This window comes from Triturus cristatus, chromosome 7 (assembly GCF_964204655.1).
Source record: "Triturus cristatus chromosome 7, aTriCri1.1, whole genome shotgun sequence".
Lineage (NCBI taxonomy): Eukaryota > Metazoa > Chordata > Amphibia > Caudata > Salamandridae > Triturus > Triturus cristatus.
Genome location: NC_140590.1, coordinates 20,079,695 through 20,098,622, shown reverse-complemented (window position 1 = coordinate 20,098,622; position 18,928 = coordinate 20,079,695). Strand labels below are relative to the sequence as shown.

Genomic DNA, 18,928 nt, shown 5'->3' with positions numbered 1-18,928 from the left:
CCGCTGGAATGTGGCCGGAGCATTTTTGAGCCCAAAGGGCATCACTCGAAATTGGTAGTGGCCCTCTGGGGTGGAGAACGCTGTCTTCTCCCGTGCTCCGTCGGCCATGGCAATCTGCCAATATCCGGATGTCAGGTCAATGGTGCTGAGGTACCGGGCTGCTCCCAGCCGGTCCACCAGCTCATCTGCACGTGGGATGGGGTGAGCATCTGTCTTCGTGACAGAGTTCAACCCCCGGTAGTCCACACAGAAGCGAAGTTCTGGCGTCGTACCCGGTGGGGCCGCTTTCGGCACCAACACCACTGGACTAGCCCACGGGCTGCTGGAAGGTTCTATTACCCCCAGCTCCAGCATCTTTGCCACCTCACGCTGGATGCTATCCTTCACTCGGTCAGAAAGCCGGTAAGACTTGTTCTTCACCGGGGGGCTATCCCCTGTGTCCACATCATGGGTACACCAATGAGTGATTCCAGGCGTGAGGGAGAACAACGAGGCGAACTGTCCCAGGACATGGCGACAGTCCCTCTGCTGCTCTGGGGTCAAGGATGGGGAGAGGACTACACCTTCCACCGAACCATCCTTCTCTTGTACCGCAAGAAGGTCAGGAAGAGCTTCACTCTCTTCCTCTTCGCTCCCATCCGTCACCATAAGGAGAGCAAGCTCCGATCGCTCATGGTGCGGCTTCAGGCGGTTGACGTGGAGCACCCTGAGGGGTTGACGGGGGGTTTTTACATCCACAACGTATGTGGTCTAGCCTCGCCGCTCCACAATGTCGAACGGGCCAGTCCACCGGTCCTGGAGGGCACAAAGCTCTCCAGGTTCCATAACCCACACCTTCTGTCCAACGTCCAACTCGACCGTCCGAGCGTTGCGGTCATACCACTCCTTCATCACGGTCTGGCTAGCCTCCAGGTTCTCTGTGGCTGCCTTCCACAGCTTGGCCATCTGGCTGCGGACCGCCAGCATGTAGCTGACAATGTCACGGGGAAGCTTCTGTGAAGTCTTCTCCCACCCCTCTTTCACTAAACTGAGGGGACCCCTAACGGGATGGCCATAGAGCAATTCAAACGGGCTGAACCCGACTCCCTTCTGCGGTACCTCCCGATAGGAGAATAACAAGCAGGGGAGGAGGACGTCCCATTTACGCCTCAAGCCTTCGGGAAGGCTTCGGATCATCCCCTTCAATGTCTTATTGAAGCGCTCTACAAGCCCGTTAGTCTGGGGGTGGTAAGGGGTGGAGAACCGGTAGGTCACTCCACACTCCTTCCACATGGCCTGCATGTAGGCCGACATGAAATTGGTGGCCCTGTCCGACACCACGACCTTCGGGAATCCCACTCGGGTAAAAATTCCCAACAGTGCCCGCGCCACCACCGGTGCAGTGATGGTCCTCAGAGGAATAGCCTCTGGGTACCTTGTGGCGTGGTCCACCAAAACCAAGATGAACCGGTGTCCCGCTGCGGTCGGAGGGTCCAATGGCCCAACAATATCGATACCGACCCTCTCAAAAGGGGTCCCGACCACGGGGAGCGGTTCCAACGGGACTTTCAACTTTGTCCCAGTCTTGCCACTAGCCTGACAAGACTTGCAGGTCTTGCAAAAGGCGTCTGAGGCAATCCTCATCCTGGGCCAATAAAAATGGGGGACTAACCGTGCAAAGGTTTTGTCCTGGCCCAGGTGTCCAGCTAAGGGGATCTCGTGCGCTAACTCCAGCAGGAAGGCCCGGTAACACTGGGGGACCACTATGGCCCTCGAAGATCCATGTACCGGCACCCTGGGCTCACTGTATAGGAGACCATCCTCCCAATACACATGATAACCTCCCAGTTCCTGACTAGCCACTTGAGCGTCGGCCTGCCGCCGCATACCCTCAAGAGTGGGGCACGTCCTTTGTGCTTGACAAAATTCTTCCCGGGTAGGCCCTCCTTCCACTTGCCAGTCAGCAAGGGTCGGCAAGTCCTCCACAGGAACGACATCTACCTCCGCGGACTCCGGGGGCACCTCTGCGGCCTCCCCATCCGACTCACGGGGCATGTCCTCTACCTCCTTCTTCTTCCCACGTTTGGGTTTGGGTTGGGCCATGATTCCAGGCTCCAACTCCGGGTGAGTTCCATGCCGGGCAGCCATGGACCGCGTGCTCACGCAAGTCCACCCTGGTAATCCCAGCATCTCAGTGTGAGCGTGAAACTCGACGTCCTTCCATTTGGTGTGCTCCAGGTCGTTCCCTAGCAAACACCTCACAGGCAAGGCAGGGCTCACAGCAACTCGCAGTAGGCCTTTGACTCCTCCCCACTCGAATGGAACACGAGCCACTGGATAGTGACTCAAACTGCCGTCAGCCAATACGGCCGGATGGAACTCCTCGGGGACTACTTGGTCTGGGGACACCAGTCGCCGCACGACAGTGGTCATGCTGGCCCCTGTGTCCCTCAGAGCTTCCACCTCCTCCCCATTAATTCTCACCCTCTGCTGATATTTAGCAGTGTTCGGGGGCAGGGACACTACGGGGACCACCTCTCTATCCCCGAGTGAAACCAGTGTCAGGCCTGTCCACTCCCCTTCCCTATCTAAGGGCAGCTCCACCCCAAGCGCTATACTACTCACCCCGGGACTCTTCACGCCCGATGGGGCTGGTGGTCGCTTGCGACACTTGGGATCTCCTCTGTAGTGTCCAATCTCCCCACACTCGTAGCACCGCACAATCCTTGGCTGCTGACTCCTGTCAGGGTAAGTGGGTCTTGTGGAATTGGACGGGGGTGGGGTTCCTACTCCCTTCCCAAACTTATTTTGGGGACCTTTCGAGAACTCCACCTTTTTATCTCCCCCCTCTTTCTTCTGGGGGAAACCCTGTCCACACTTCGAGCCATCTCCCCCGGGGCCCTTGTGAGACACCCGGGTGCTCACCCAAATATCTGCCTCCTCCGCAAGCTCTCGAGGATCCTTCAGCTTGCGGTCCACCAGATGTTGGCGCAGCTCCGGAAAGCTCTTATCCAAGAGGTGCTCCCTTAAAAAAAGATAGTACAACCCTTGGTAATCCTGTACCTCGCTGCCACGCACCCAACCATCTAGTGCCTTCCTCGCGTAATCAAAAAAATCTACCCATGTCTGGGTGGACAGCTTATGGCTGCCACGAAACTTCTGCCTATACTTCTCGGGGTTCAGGCCAAACTTCTTTAACAAGGCCTCTTTCATGGGGGCGTACTTAACCTGATCCGCCTTGGCCAAATATAACAGGGTGTCCCTAACAGTGGGAGGTATATACCGGTAGAGACCACCTCCCCAGTTACTCTCGGGTACCCCATGGGCCGTTAAGGCTACCTCGTAGGCCTCCAACCACTTCATGATGTCATCCCCTAATGTATAATTGGCTATGACTTCTTTGGGTAGGTAGATTTTTGGTTCTTGAGGTTCCCTGGGTATGCTGCCACCATTGTCTTTGTTAGACGCATTCAATTGGAGGGCACGTAACTCCAGCTCTTTTAACTGAAGCTCGTGCGCCAGCTTCTTCTCCTCCATTGCCCATTCCAATTTTGCTAATTCCTTTTCCTGTTCCAATCTGGCCATTTCTCTTTCTTTCTCCTGCTCTAATCTGGCAAGTTCCTTTTCTTTCTCCTGTTTGGCCAGCTCCCATTTTAGTCGCCTCTCTTCCCTCCTGTCCTCGTACTCTTCTGGAGACGCGCTCCTCCTGGACCCTGTCCTACTACTGGCCCCAGAACGTCTTCCTGGGGGCACATTCTCAGACATGTCTACATTTAAGATGTCTAGGACTTCCTGGGCGCTCTCCTCCTGAGGTGCCTCTGGCGCTTCCTGTCCCTCATCCCCTCTCCCTTCTGGGTGGGCTTCTACCCATGCCCTAATGGCGGTACGGAGTTCCGGCGCTTTGGCCCTCCGAATCCCAGGCACCCCCAACTCCTGCGCGAACTCCCTCAGTTGCCTCACGGTGTACCCCTCGAGGTCCGCTAGCTGGGATTCCATTCTGGCAGGTGGGGACCTAGACTCTAAGGAGAAAATTCCTAGGGTGTAGGCAACAGTCAATAGCTAACCAGGCTTCTCGCACTCTCTACCTGGACAGTGGAACTAATGATCCAGCAACAATGGTTTCTGAGCTGTGGAACAAAAAAAAAATGTAGGATAGGCGTTTAATTGTGGCGCCCTTCGCCTCACGGAAGGGTGCTGTATGGTCACAAGTCCCAAGGATCCCACCGCTGGCCAACAATGTAGGAACCCGGGGTCACCAGGCCCTATAGGCGGTAGCGTGGCGCGAGCCGGTCGGGCAACCAGAGGGCTTTGTGTTAAGCAACCATACACCACACGCTTCTCATGGACTAGGGACACACACAATAAGGGACGCCACACCGTTCAAATTATGCAAATACTTCAAGTTTATCCAAGTATAGCTGGTCAGATGCAGTTCAGGAAATAGCAAGGTAATACATGAATTATAATACCATCATAACATTACATTCGACACTCTGGGTGATATTTATGCAGTGCCTAACCTTGTTCTAGCGCTGTGCGCGCTTACGTAAATTCTTTCCCTGAACCTGCCGTCTAACTAAGCGTTACACTTGAACGGGGACACATTGGGTTCACTAACATAGCGCCTGTGGAACTGAGCGCTCCTCGTAATCGATGGCCCCTAATCCTGTGAAGTAAAGCATATGAAACGAAGCGCTACGCGCAACCATTTGCAGGTAATTACAGTCGAGCAGAGCATATAATACAACACGTTACTCGTGACCCTGGTATGGAATTACCTTCGTGCAGAACATATAACACAATGCGCTACGCGCATCCCTTGGCATGTAATTACTGTCGAGTAGAGCATATAATACAAGGCGCTACTCGCATTTCCTGGCACACAATTACTTTCGAGTAGAGCCTGTAACACAGTGCGCTACTCGCATCCCTTGTAATGCAATTACTGTCGAGTAGAGCATATCACACAAGGCGCTACTCGCGATCACTGGCATGTGAATACTTTCGAGCAGAACAGGTAACACAGTGCGCTACTCGCATTCCTTGTCGCTCCGGCTGGGGAAGCAGGGTCGGTGGCGGGAAGCGCCACACGAGGGTAATGTCAGTCAGTTCTTTGGGCGGCTTCCCGGGGGAGAATGACAGGACTTGCGGAGCGGGTCCCTATGCTCCGGTGCAGTTCACAAAGCACCGCTCTCAGTATTACGGAAGGGGGGACACGGACAGGATCCCTCGGCGGGGTCTCTCCGTCGCGCAGGCAGGGGAGGGGATTCCCACGGAGGGGACGACCCGGGCCAAGTGCGGTGCGGTTTCAGGACCAGCAGGGGGCGCACCAGGGGGGATCTCGGCCTCCGGGCTTACCTCCGTCTCGGCGTCAGCAGGCGTCCGTCCTCACGACGTTGGGGGAACTCGGCCCCGACCTTGCGCACCTCCTCACTCGGCTGCGACGGCAGCGACGGGGCCCCAGGCTTCTCCTGGGCCTCGCGACACAGCAGGGCACTCCTCCAGGCCTCCAGGCCGCAGCGGTGAGCGCGCTGGCTTCGTCGTCGCAGGGGGGGGGGCTCAAATTAAGGATGGGGTAAAGTGCTCAGCGGAGCACGCTGCCGGGGGTCCCAGACCAGGGCAGGAAGCGCGGGGGTCACAGCGCTAGTACCTGGTCGATCCCCGGTGACTTGGCAATCGGCTTAGCATTTAGTTTGATAGGTCAGCTTGGACACGCAGTCTCAGCTCTGGCATTCAAGGCTTGCAGCTCGCTCTTGTCATGCAGTCTCAGTTCTTAAAGTTAGGTTTCAGTTCTCAGTTGACAGATGCAGTCTTTTGGCGCAGATGTATCTGGCGCCCTTAAGGGGTTCTGTTACAGGGGTAGGGATGGAGAGGGCGACTAGATCCTTCCTAGTCAGGCTGGCAGAGAGTCTCTGGGTCCTCCTACTACTGGGCAAGATCAGTGGGATTCACAGGGCACCTCACTCACTTAAGAGGCAGTACCTAAATCCTGTCACTCTCAGAGGCATAAGTCCCTGGCTAGGCCCTACCGCCTACACTCCTGGTGGATTCTTCCAGCTCTGCTTCACCCCAATGGCCAACTCACCACACAAGTTTCCCTCCCACGCTTAAGTAGCCCTAGGTCAGGTGACCTCTAGCCAAGGCGGCAAAAGTAAAACCCCACCTCCCTTCTAGAAGGTTCCAGCTTCTTCCAGGAGCTTCCCCACTCTACCTATGGGACAAAAAGGCGGGCTGGTATCGCAACATTGTTGTGGGTCCCAGCCAGCTCCTGGCAGCTAGGGTGCTACTATGAAAAACGACCACCCTGCAGTAGCAGGGGTCTGTGGCAGCCATCTTGGGAGAAGGGAGCACCTGCACCTTAACACTGCCTGGCAATGAAAAGGCGCCCGGAGATCTAGTCCAACATAAAAATGAGGGTGGAAAAAATGAGGCACGATACAAAAATAGAAGGGGAGACCACCCTAGGGCTGACAGGTCCAACACTGTGCCAGCAGGCTCCTCTACCTGTGGGTGCAAATGAAGGGGCACTCTTCGGTGATGATGAGCTACACGTTTTATCGCTTCATTGATATGCAGCGTTATTTGTTTTCCTTTTAGTTTGGCCAGCCCTTTTAGTATGGCTGGATGCTCTCTCAGAATTTACTGTCTGTCCGACATGTTATAGGTCATTGCTAGGAGCCCCATGTTGTGAGCTGAGCAGACATAGTGCGGGAATGTCCTTTCGTAATATATGTACTTCTTCTCTGCTTGACCTTTCTTTGTAAGTTAATGTCTCTGTGAACTTTCCCATGTCCACTACTGGTTTTCCGGAGCCCCAGGTGAATACATCAACAGTTGATAGTGATAGTGGCGGTTTCACTCTCATCTTTTCATATTCTGACATGCACATGATGTTGAATGTAGTTCCACTATCTAACCTGAAGCTTGTGTTATGTCTTCCTACTTCAATGTTCACTGTCACTGTTTTCTTTATCTGATGTCCTCTACAAGATGAATGTGTTCTGGCGTGCATTCTCCTGCTGGTTCATCTGACATCAGATACAGTTGTTCTGCAGCCTCTGGCATGCCTGCTCCATCCGATTTAGCTGAGGGACTGTGATTCTCTGTGTCCATGTGTCTTGTGTATCTGCTCGTCACTGTCCTTGATTTAGCCGACCTTCCTCGCTCAGTCTTAAATTTGGGATTCATGCAGGCGCTTGCAAAGTGGTTCTCTATGTTGCATTTTTTGCATCTGTGGCCCATTGCCGGGCATGCGCCTGTATGTGGAAATTCAAGTCTGCATCGATAGCACTTTCTTTCTTGCTTCTTTCTTGTTGGTGGTGTATTGTCTCTCTTCTTGATATTTCCAGTTGCGCTATTTGCTTGCTCCAATTTCTTGCCTTTCCCAGTTCCATCTGTCTTGCATGTGTTGTTGCTCTGGCCTCCACTCGGGCCATGGTTAGTATCTTGGAAGAGGTGTGGCGCAGCGGGCAGGGTGCCTGACTCCGTACTACGGGGTTCACGGTTCGATCCCCGGTGCCGGAGGGAGGTTAGCCCAGCATCATGTGACTCTGGGCAATAGCTTGCTGAATCATCCCGAGGGCCCCCCGCGCCGGAACACCACTTCAGAGGTAGCTGTGCGCTTTTCAAATACTGGTATTTCGTATTTCATTTCTTCTCGAGCGAGACGGTTCCATTAGAATTCTTGCGCGGAATTCTACTGACTGACAGCCTTCAATGATGCGCAGTCGTATCGCTTGTTCATTGTCAAACTTGTCAAACTCGCAATATGTTACTAATTTTCGCAGTCTGGTTGCAAAATCATCGAGTGACTCCTCTGCAAGTTGACACGTGGTGTTGAACATGTACCTCTCGAAATCTACATTTCGCCGCTGGTCGAATTTGTCTGTAAGACATTTTACGATTCCCTTGTATGTTGCTGTTTGATCTTGGGGAAAAGTAATTAGCAGGTCCTCAACCTCATCACCTACAAACTTTAGAAACAAATCTTTGTTCCGGTCATCCTTGTACGCCTTGCAGTTGGCCCGCATGTATCGTTCGAATTGCCTTATCCACCGTTCCCACCGAATGCCTATTTGTGGTTCTGAATGGGAGTGGTCTGTGGAAGATTGCATTTGCGCTATTCTTCTCGCTTGCGTCTTCCATCATTTTGTTGGGGTGCCTTTCTCTTCTTTTGTTTGCAGTGTCTTCCTTTGCTGTCTTTTAGTTCTTTCTTTCACCTTAAATTTGTTATATTTTCCTTTGTCTTCTTTTGCTTCCTTTGTTGTAATTTCCTTTTATTTCACTTTTTCCTTATTTTCCTATTTGTTTTAGTCTTTGCCAGACTTCAAAATGGCCGCCTGGTCTTCTCTAGCCTCCTATTGGTCCTCACGCCTGACTCCAAGATGGCCACCGAGATTTCTATGGGTGAGATTCGCAATCTGTTCTTATGGCCTGACTTCAAGATGGCCGTCCAGTCTTTTACAGCCTTTCATTGGCTCTGCTGCCTGACTTCAAGATGGCCGCCGAGCTCTCGCGAGATTTCGGCATGAAATCTACACGCAGGAGGCTTGGGGCTCTCTTTGCAGTCGGCGGTCGGGTTTTCACGGTCAGATGCCCTTTTTCTTGCTCCTCACCTCAGTTTGATGATGCAGCCGGGTTAGGCTCCTGATGTCGCTGCAGGCCCTTGTGCGCGGACCAGAATGGGCTCCTGGCTCCATTTTTCTCGCGATTGGGCTGGGATCCCGACTTCGCGTTTATCTTTCTTTTGGCGGTTGATGGACCAGGGTAGGCTCCTGGCTCCGTTTCTTGCAAACAGGGTGGACTCCAGACGTCGCATTTTCGCCTCTTGGTGGTCGGCATACCAGGGTGGGCTCCTGGCTCCATTTGGATATTGCAGGGAGCGCGGGCTTCTGGTGGTGACTTCAGACAGATCCGACCTGTCGTTGCCAGTTGTCATGTCCTCACCAATGATCATGCTGGGACAGGTAGGTGGACATTCAATTCTTTATTCTTTCTTGTCCTCGCAGTGCCCACATGCACGTCCGTCCCTTGCCCTTGTGGCTGCAGAATGCCCTCCCCACTCCCTGACCAGAAGTGGTGTCCGGTTCCTGTCCCCTCCCCATCATTCGGGTCCAGGGTCCTACTGCCCTCTGACCCAGGTCACTATACCCACCAAGGTAGTCACTTTATGTTTACATACACTACATTTTTTATTGTTAGCTGACTTTAACATTTTATGTTTGGCATACTTTGATGCACTCAAAGGAAGGCAGGAGGTAAAATCTGAGAGGTACAGTTAAAGAATGAAAGATATCAGAAACCAAGAGAATAAAACTCTGTCAGTAATTTATTTATTTTTTGGGGGGATAATTGATGTGACCTTTGCCAAGTGCGTGTTGTGCACACTGAGGCAGTGTGGAAGTTTACATGGAAATCTGTGTGTTTTTTTAGTGTTATGCGAGTATCGCAACATTATAAAGAACTCTAAGGTACAAATCTGCAGTTTAACCTATAAAAAAGTTGCACAAGGGTGGACTGGTAACAATCCATGAACAATGCATACTTCAGGCTTATTTTAGGAACACCACTGGCAGATTGAAAATCCCTTCCTTTATTAGGCCAAACCCCAGATAGGCGATTTGCACATAGGATGTGATGTTATTATCAGCACCTCAAGATATCTGAGCAGCACCCTGGAAAATGTGAGAAATAGGCACATAAATGGGAAATAGTCTCACACTTGCAGTGTACCTTTACCGATAATTTTGTTTTATGGTATATTTTTTTATAAATGTATTTTGTAATGGTAACAACTGGCAAAAGGATAATAAGGAGCACACTGCAGCAGGAATAGCTTTTCATGTGGCACTCATTTGCATCAGAAAAGGGTTCATGAGTGCCATGATTATTTGTCATTTAGGCATCCAGGCCCGGATTATCCAGGTTTTGCATCGCCCTTGCACTATGCAAGGGGATGCAGGGTGCCTTAAATCCCAGAATGAGATGTACAACGTCACTCATGGCCACCTTGCATGGTCCTGCATGCCTTGGTAATCTGGAGGAACGCAAGACATCACAAGTCACTGCCTTGCATTACTCTTTCGTGGTAGGGCATTGTCGTGTACTTCCTACTAATCCATAGGATTTGTGCATTGTTTGGACAACAAAAACTAGGGGTTTGTTGTCAAGACTGATTCCGGACAACCAACAGGATATGTTGGCATATGGACCAGCTAGCTCACAGTGCCACTGTAAGCCCCGCTAACCTATCAGGGAGCGAATGGATTCTAGCAACCACTGAACATGGCAACCTTGACCACTCAGGAATCGTGGAAACAGATCACAACCTTTCGCCCAGTCACTCATGCTCAGTTGTTCTCAGAGAAGTATACAGAGAATTCACAGTGGGCTGTTTTCACTTCTATGTCCACATATTGAAAGTATTCATCTGGTGTCTCATCTTCAATGTAAGTGTGAAACTACTTTGTGCGTGCGCCTACAGCTGAGAATGTAACCCAAGAATAAAATACCTCTGTCCTGAATGCTTTGTGTGCCTCAACCATGAAGGTAACATCTCCACCCGTTGCCGGGAGGCCATATTGTAATAGTTTCATAGTAACTGGCCGTCTGCAATTTTCTGCAATATTTAGCTGATTGTAATTCAACGTCCTCTCCTTAAACGGCCATTGTAAAAATAAAAAATGTTTTCTATTTAAATGAATTTATTGAGATTTTGTTTGTACAATATGGGAAAATTTGTAACCCTTCAAGCTTGATAAAACCTAAAGCCAATACTTAAGACGTACCTAATCAGCTGAGGCGGATTCCCTCTTTCCACTACGTACGTCTCCGGTTTAATGTGAGTAGGGGTCTCTGAGAAAGCACAACTGAACTACTCAGATTTGGCCATTAAATAAGTGCCTAACCAACGTTGGTGGCGCCATGTTGTGTAGTTCCTACTAATCCGTAGGACCTGTGCATTATTAGGACAATATAAACCAAGTGCCTGATTTCGGACATCCCCGCAGGATGTGTTGGCCTACAGACCACCTAGCTCACAGTGTCACTGTAAGCCCCCCTAACCTACCAGGGAGCGAACAGTTTCCAGCAACCACCGAACAAGACAACTCTGACCTCTCAGGGATCGTAGAAACAGAACAGAACCCTTCGCTCAGTCACTCATGCTCACCTGTTCTCAGAGAAGTATACAGAGAATACACAGTGGGACGTTTTCATATATTTATTGAACCAACGTTATTCTTCTATAGAAAACATGGTGCTGCAATGATTAATATGCAGAAGCAGACACATGTGATTACAAGCACTAAAAGCGTGAATAGTAGATATAGTTCTACCATGGTGCTAAAACAATGTATATATGCAGGCCTATAAACCAGGCAGTAATTGAGCATACTCCCATGATGCTAACCCGACCTAGAGTTTGTGTAGGTGTGGAGCCAAGAATACCCCCAAGGGATGATCCTACCCCATTACCTGATGGGATAGAATTAAGGACCCCGTTTTGGTCACAAACTGACACCCCTCACAAGATGTCAGACCACTGCATAGTGATTTCTCACCATGCAAGGACCCTCGTTGCATTTTGCCGCATTCCCAGATTTAAGAAGACTGATAAACTTAGGAATGAATCAAAATACTACCCCTTCACAAGGAAGGTGCAACGAGGAGAAATATCTTTATTTCTCCTCATTGTTTCCTCTTTCTAAGCATGCTGCATTCTGCAATACACTTAGAAAGTGTTAAAAAGCCTTTGTGCTTTCTACACAAAAAAACAATCCTGCCTGCAACAGAGGCATCCTTGCACCACAGCGCTAGCGTTCCTGCTTCGGCGCTAGATGCCCTGAGTGCGCCAGTCGAGGCAGAGGACAGGAATGCACCGTAATTTGAGAGATATGGTGCATTCCTGCCCTCTCAACTTTCACGCAGTGCAGCACTGCAAGTTGTATTGCTGCGTTGCGTGAAACAATTATAAATCCAAGTACTTCATATGCACATAAATGATTTGCTGATGCTGAAAAGTATTGCTTTAGGGTATCATGGCAGATACTCAAGTATCTAAATGTTCAATGTCTTCCCTCTCAGAATAATCTCAAAAACCTATGCATTACTAGCTAATTTTATTGAAAAACTATGGGTCTGATTTAGATCCTACCGGACGGGTTACTCTGTCCCAACGGTGGCAGATATCTGGTCCACCGAAATATAAATCACATAGGATATAGTGGAATTTTATTTCGGTGGACGAGATATCCAAATCAAGCCCTCTGTTGTAAAATTCATGATCTGGTCCCGTTTTCTCCAAATATTTTGTAAAGGAGGGTCGACCTCTGACCCGTTTCCTGAAAGGAGCCTTGCTCATTTTCCCTCAAAAAGATGTGACTGGTATTTTTGCCCTAAGTGCCTCAACCTGAATCACCTTTCGGCATCACCAGTTTTCCAGAGACCCTCGGTCTGGGTCCACGCTCTCCCCGCAGCTCCGCTGTCCCGTCTCTTGCCTCCAGACCCCGGCCTCCTCCTCGGGAGGTTCGAGGCTGCTGCCCGCTCCTGCTGCCCGCTCCAACTGGGACCAGACTGCCTTCAACCACCAGAACCTTTCTCAGCCGTTTTTTCTTAATTTTTTCCCTGTTGTGCCACTGTTATTGTGCCCATCTGTGTCTTGCTCTAATTCCACCACTGTTTTTATTTTTTCGTGCCTGCCTGTTTCTTTCGCCTTTCACCACTGCTGCCCCTGCAGCCCCTACCCCCCCGGATTTACCCCGCTCCCGCCTCCCAGCCTCTCCTCCCTCCCACATCCCCTACTTAACGGCGGCCGCTGCAGGGTCGCGCAGCAGACGCATGCAGCGGGCACGTCGCCGGCGCGGCAAGCCTATTTGCGCCTGTCCGTGACACGCCCGTGGCCACTACCAGAAACCCTGGACCTCCCACTACCCATCGCTACAACACTACCACCCTCCTTGCACTCAACCCTGGTAGACTTAGAGAATGCCAACAGGCCTCGCTGAACACGACCCACGGCCAGTTCTCCTACCTCCACTGCCACCAGACCCTCACCGCCACCCCGGCCTTCACAGCGCCGACGCCAGCACCGGCGACACCCTAAAATGCTTCCTCCTCAACGTACGCTCCGTACACAAACACGCCATGGAAATCTGGAACCTATTCGACTCTCTCTTGTCTGACATCTCCTTCTTCACAGAGACATGGACCAACACATCCTCCGCCCCCGACATCAGCACTGCCATCTCAGATGGATACAAGATCCAGAGGAAAGACTGCCCCAACCACCCAGGAGGGGGCCTCGCCATTGCCCACAAGAGCACCCTCCGCCTCACCACCTCCAGCAAAATCTTCCCCTCTGCTGAACACCTGCACTTCCAGATCCAGACCACCCCCAAACCCACACTCCGAGGAATCCTCGTCTACAGACCCCCCGGTCCCAGAACACCCTTCCCCACCCCCATCACCGACTTCATCACACCCCACGCCATCGCCTCAACAAACTACATACTCATTGGAGACCTGAACTTTCACCTCGACAACCCCAGCGACCCCAACTCCACTTTTCTTCATGACAACCTCGCCAGCATCGGACTTAAACAACTAGTCAACACACTGACCCACAGAGCAGGACATGCCCTCGACCCCATCTTCGCGGCAGGAAACCACGTCCAATTCAGCCACACAACGCAGCCGCCATGGACTGACCACCACTGCATACACTTCGCCATCAACAAACCCAAGGCACTCAAACCAGCCCCACGCCCACCACAAAGGAACTGGAGCAAGGTTACTGATGAGCAACTTAACTCCACACTCACCCGAGACAACCACACCTGGGCACCCAACGCAAACGACGCAGTCAGAGAACTCCTCACCTGGATCTCCAACTGCACAGACGAGCTCGCCCCACTACGCAACCCCGATAGACAACGCCCCAGGAAAGCCGCCTGGTTCACCGCCACTCCCCAAGAAGCCAGATGCACCTGCAGACACCTGGAAAAGAACAGGAGAAACACCAAGACAACTGAAAACCACACCACCTACATGGACGCCAAGACGGACTACCACAACCAGATGAGCGCCACCAAGAGGAACTTCATCCACAACAAAATCCTGGCCAACTCCACCAACTCCAAGGAACTTTTCAGTGTCATTCAAGAATTCACCAATCCATGCAGCGAAGCCACAGACATCAACCCATCCCAAGAGCTGTGCGACAAGCTTGGAACCTATTTCCACCTCAAGATCAAAAACCTCTACGACAACTTCATCGACCATCCACCAGGTGCCACAAACTGCCCCCGCCCTCCAGAAACACCAGCCAGCCCACCATCTCCAACTGGACACTAATCACTGCCGAAGATACCGCCTTGACCATGAAAAGCATCCACTTGGTGGCCCCCAACCCCTGCCCCCCTCACATCTACCACAGAGCCGCAGCCGCCATCGCACCCAAACTACAACGCACTATCAACACCACCTTCAAAGCAGGCACCTTCCCAGATGACTGGAAGCGGACAGAAGTCAGAACCCTGCTCAAGAAGCCCACAGCTGACCCCATCGACCTCAAGAACTATCGGCCCATCTCGCTCCTCCCCTTCGCAGCCAAAGTTGCAGAGAAAACAGTCAACAGGAAACTGACATGATTCATTGAAGAGAACGCTGTCCTCGACCTGTTCTCATCCGAATTTCGAAGCAACCACAGCACAGAGACCGCCCTACTCGCTGCCACAGACGTCATTTGCACCCTCCTGGACCAAGGCCACTCTGCAGCCCTCATCCTACTCGACCTATCAGCGGCCTTCGACACCATCTCCCACCGCACACTAGTTGCCAGACTACACGATGTAGGCATACGGGGAACAGCCCTGGACTAGATCCGATCATTCCTCATTGGGAGAAGCCAAAGGATCAGACTCCCACCCTTCCTCTCCGACCCTACGAAAATCACCTGCGGAGTCCCACAGGGTTCATTACTGAGCCCCACTCTCTTCAACATCTACATGGCCCCCCTCGCAGCCATCGTGTGACAACACGCCTCAACTTCGTACCCTATGCCGACAACACCCATCTCATCCTCCCACTCACCAAAGACCCCACCACTGCCAAACTCAACTTCCAGAAAGGATTACAAAATGTCGCAGTCTAGATGGCCAACAGCTGCCTGAAGCTTAACGTTGAGAAGACAGAAGTCCTCATCCTTGGTACCACCCCTTCTGCATGGGACAGCACCTGGTGGCCGACCGACATCGGAAGCCCACCTACCCCGCCAGGCCACGCCAAGAACCTCGACATCGTACTCGACTCATCACTCACCATGAACCGACAGGTCAAAGCTGTCACCTCTAGCTGCGTCAAGACCCTCCGCATCCTCCGCAAGACCTTCAAGTGGATCCCCCCCTGAGTCAAGGAAAACAGACACCCATGCACTCATCACCAGCAGACTGGACTATGGAAACGCACTCTACACCGGCATCAACAAGTCCTTACTCCGCAAACTCCAGACAATACAGAACACCGCCGCCAGACTCGTCCTCGGAATCCCCCGACACAAACACATCAGCCAACACCTACGAAGTCTCCAGTGGCTCCCCGTGGATAAAAGAGTCACTTTCAAAATCCTCACTCACGCCTACAAATGCCTACACAACAACGGACCCAAATACCTCAACGACAGAATCAACTTCTGCGTACCCAAAAGAAACCTCCGATCTTCCAACCTCGCACTGGCCGAAACCCCATGCATCCACAGAGTCAGAGCAGGCAGAAGATCCTTCTCTCACATTGCAGCCAAGACCTGGAATGAGCTACCGGCAGACATCAGACACGCCCCCTCCCTGAACACCTTCAGGAAGACCCTCAAGACCTGGCTCTTCGACTAAACAGATCTGCGGACCCCCTCCCTCAGCGTAGAGACCCTCACGGGTGAGTAGCGTGCTTACAATTCCCTAATTGATTGATCGATTGAATGAAAGTCTCGCTCTTATTCAAGGGATCCCATGCCAAATGCCAGTTATCTACACCTATCAAGTGACATCTGGGATTTTAGGGATACCATTCGTTAATTTAGGTCGTGCTTACACTCTCGCTACACCGGGCTGTACTGGGAAAGTAATTAAAAAATTACATCTGCCATTTTCCCACAAACCATTCCTGCCCTAACTTCTCTGCTTTCAAAATGGTTTACCCTAATAATTGCAAAAGCAGAAAAGTACTAATCAGATCCTAACTGTTGCCATCTTGTAACGGCTCCTACATAACGGCAGCCATCTTGTAACGGCTCCCTACTTTCGGCAGTCATCTTGTAACAGCTAATTTTACAAATATCAAAAACGACAGCCATCTTGTAATGGCTAATTCTGTAAAATCAAAAACAGCAGCCATCATGTAACGGCTGAATCTTTTCAACTTCAATGCAAAAGGTTGCCTATGCTCCCCACATTCGGCAGCCATCTTGTAACGGCTAACCCTACAAAATCAAAAACAGCAGCCATCTTGTAATGGCTAACTCCTATATAATCAAAAACGGCAGCCATCTTATAACGACTGAATCTCTTAATCGCAAAGCAAAAAGGTTACCCAATCCCAATTAACATATCTACTAAGTCAAATTAGACTGAATCTTATAAACCTTAAAACAAAAGGGATCTTTCCAGCTTCCGAACACAATTTCTACTAAAGACACACGGAAAGGAGGCAGCCATCTTACAACGACTCCAACAAAGCACCAGCCAGCTTCAATGGCTCCCACCTTCTACTAATCTGCCCCCCACACCCAGAAGGAGTATTACCACACAGAACAAGGACTTCCCACATCATGGCTGGACCACACATGATTCCTGAAGGAAACAGCGCATACACCCCCCAATCCATCTAGAAGTGCCTCTAAATCCTTCAAACATAACCTTTTCAGGAAAAAACCCAAAATCTTGTTCCTGGACCCCTCATTCAACGCCCAGAAAGGCGTTAAAATCAATAACCTCATATTCTTCACAAGAAGAATAGCCAAATGGCGATCTGGCTTCTCAAAGCTGCTAACCATCCAAGGCCATAAAAATATTCCCTACGGATACAGGATAACAATGACATCCGCACCAAACGTCAGAGCCACCCTGAATAAAACATCCTACAAAAATGGCAGCATTCTTATTCAAGCAGCTAACAAGGACCTAGAACTATTCGACAAATACTTTCTCACCCTAAAAACACACACCATCTCCACACCCAGCGCTCCACTGGACCTATCCTCGCATCCCACCCCAGCATCTCTTGAAGGTCAGAGACCCCCCCCCTGTCATCTCCACCCTCCGCCACCTCCCGTATCCCCTCTACCCTCACTCTCCTCCACAACCCTCTTCCCACCGATGATGATACCCACTATGACAAGGCCACTCTAGCGACTCAGACTAAAGCCACCAGCCAGAACATACCCATCCCATTATCTACCTCCCCGCTCCCAGCCACCCATAGCCACTACACCCCTGCCCCCACATACATCAGACCCCACAGCAACAATATTGCTCCCAGCCCTCCCTGCTCTCCGATCCTATCTCCCCCTCCCCATCACCACTCCGAACAAAACTCTCTCAAAACCCAGTCTTACCTCACTACCAAACTACAAAACATTATCCTAGAAATCAAAAGTATCCTACAACTAGCTGAGAACTCTCTCTCCAAACTTACCCATCTTCATCAATCTCTAACGGCAGTCAACAACGTGATTAAAACCATCCCCCTGCCTCTGAACAATCGACTATTATGCACACCCAAACTCCTCCACTACCTAACGGACCTGGAAATACAAACCCTTTTACGGCTATACGATACTCCTACTTGCCCTTCCACAAATGAAGAAGATTGAAACTACCTAACGGAACAAGAAATACAAACCCTTCTACTGTCATGTGAAACTCCTACTTGCCACATCGCAGATGAAGAAGAATTCTCTATTCTCCCAGTCCCTATCAAACCAAATAGAACTTCCCATCCAACCCACAGAGGAAGAAACCTGAACAACCTGCAATCCTTAACTCCTTATCCCGAAACTCAGGATCCGACTTTAAAGCACTCCTCAAAATAGATCTCCTGCCTTCCTCTAAACTGTTGCTCAGCCCTAAAACACGCCTTTGACATAGCCGACCTCACCCTGAACTTGAAAACGGACATAACCATCCTCATGTAAACTTGGCTCAATTAATCATCCTCGCCGTGCCTAGACCTTCTAGTCCCCCCAGACTACAACATTATCAGCCTAGTCAGACCTCACAAAAATGGCAGAGGAAAAGACAGACATCACAAAAAGGGCCGAGGAAATAGCCTGCATACATCGATCCGACATCACCATCTCGAAGTTTCACTCAGAACCCCTGGACTCCTGTGAATACCTAGGGATCTCGGTCATATCTTCAGATAACCAATCCCAGAAACTACATATCTTCTACCATCCACCACGTATGAAAGCAACATTCACAGACCAACTTATGGAAATGATTACTACAAATTCTTCACCTCATTCCAACGACATATTCCTTGGAAACTTCAATCTCCACTGGGAAAACCCCCTAGACAAGCAGGTCAACACCCTCAAAACCTTCCTAGCCGACCATTCCCTGATACAAGCTATCTCTAAGCCCACTCACTCTAAGGGTTCTACTCTTGACTGGCTCATCTCCAAACACAATACGATTGATTCTATCTCGATCACCCCATGTGACTGGTCAGACCATCACATTATCACCTTCCAAATTCCCTCCCCTGACAAGAAAACTTTCCCGCTGCAAAACAAGCCTAAAAAATGGATAAGAGACACGAAAAACCTTAACTGGAACAACTTAGCCTCCCAATGTGGGAAAGCTCTCATCCCCCCCAACAACATGACAGGTGTCAATGTCCTCACCGCTCATTACAACTCCACGATGACTAAAATCTTGGATCAAGTTGCCCCACC

General features: G+C 50.8%; 1 protein-coding gene across 3 annotated transcripts in view; it reads left to right on the top strand.

The window, feature by feature from the left end:
- Positions 1-18,928, top strand: part of LOC146808704 (uncharacterized) — a 509,741-nt gene that overhangs the window by 217,792 nt on the left and 273,021 nt on the right. For 2 of the 3 annotated variants that reach the window (XR_014966228.1, XR_014966227.1), the window contains exon 1: positions 8,521-8,945. The exons of the other annotated variant lie outside the window; for it this stretch is intronic. The gene's annotated coding sequence lies outside the window, so the exon portion shown is untranslated. Of the gene's footprint in view, positions 1-8,520; positions 8,946-18,928 lie in introns of those variants that run through there. 3 annotated transcript variants of the gene reach the window in all.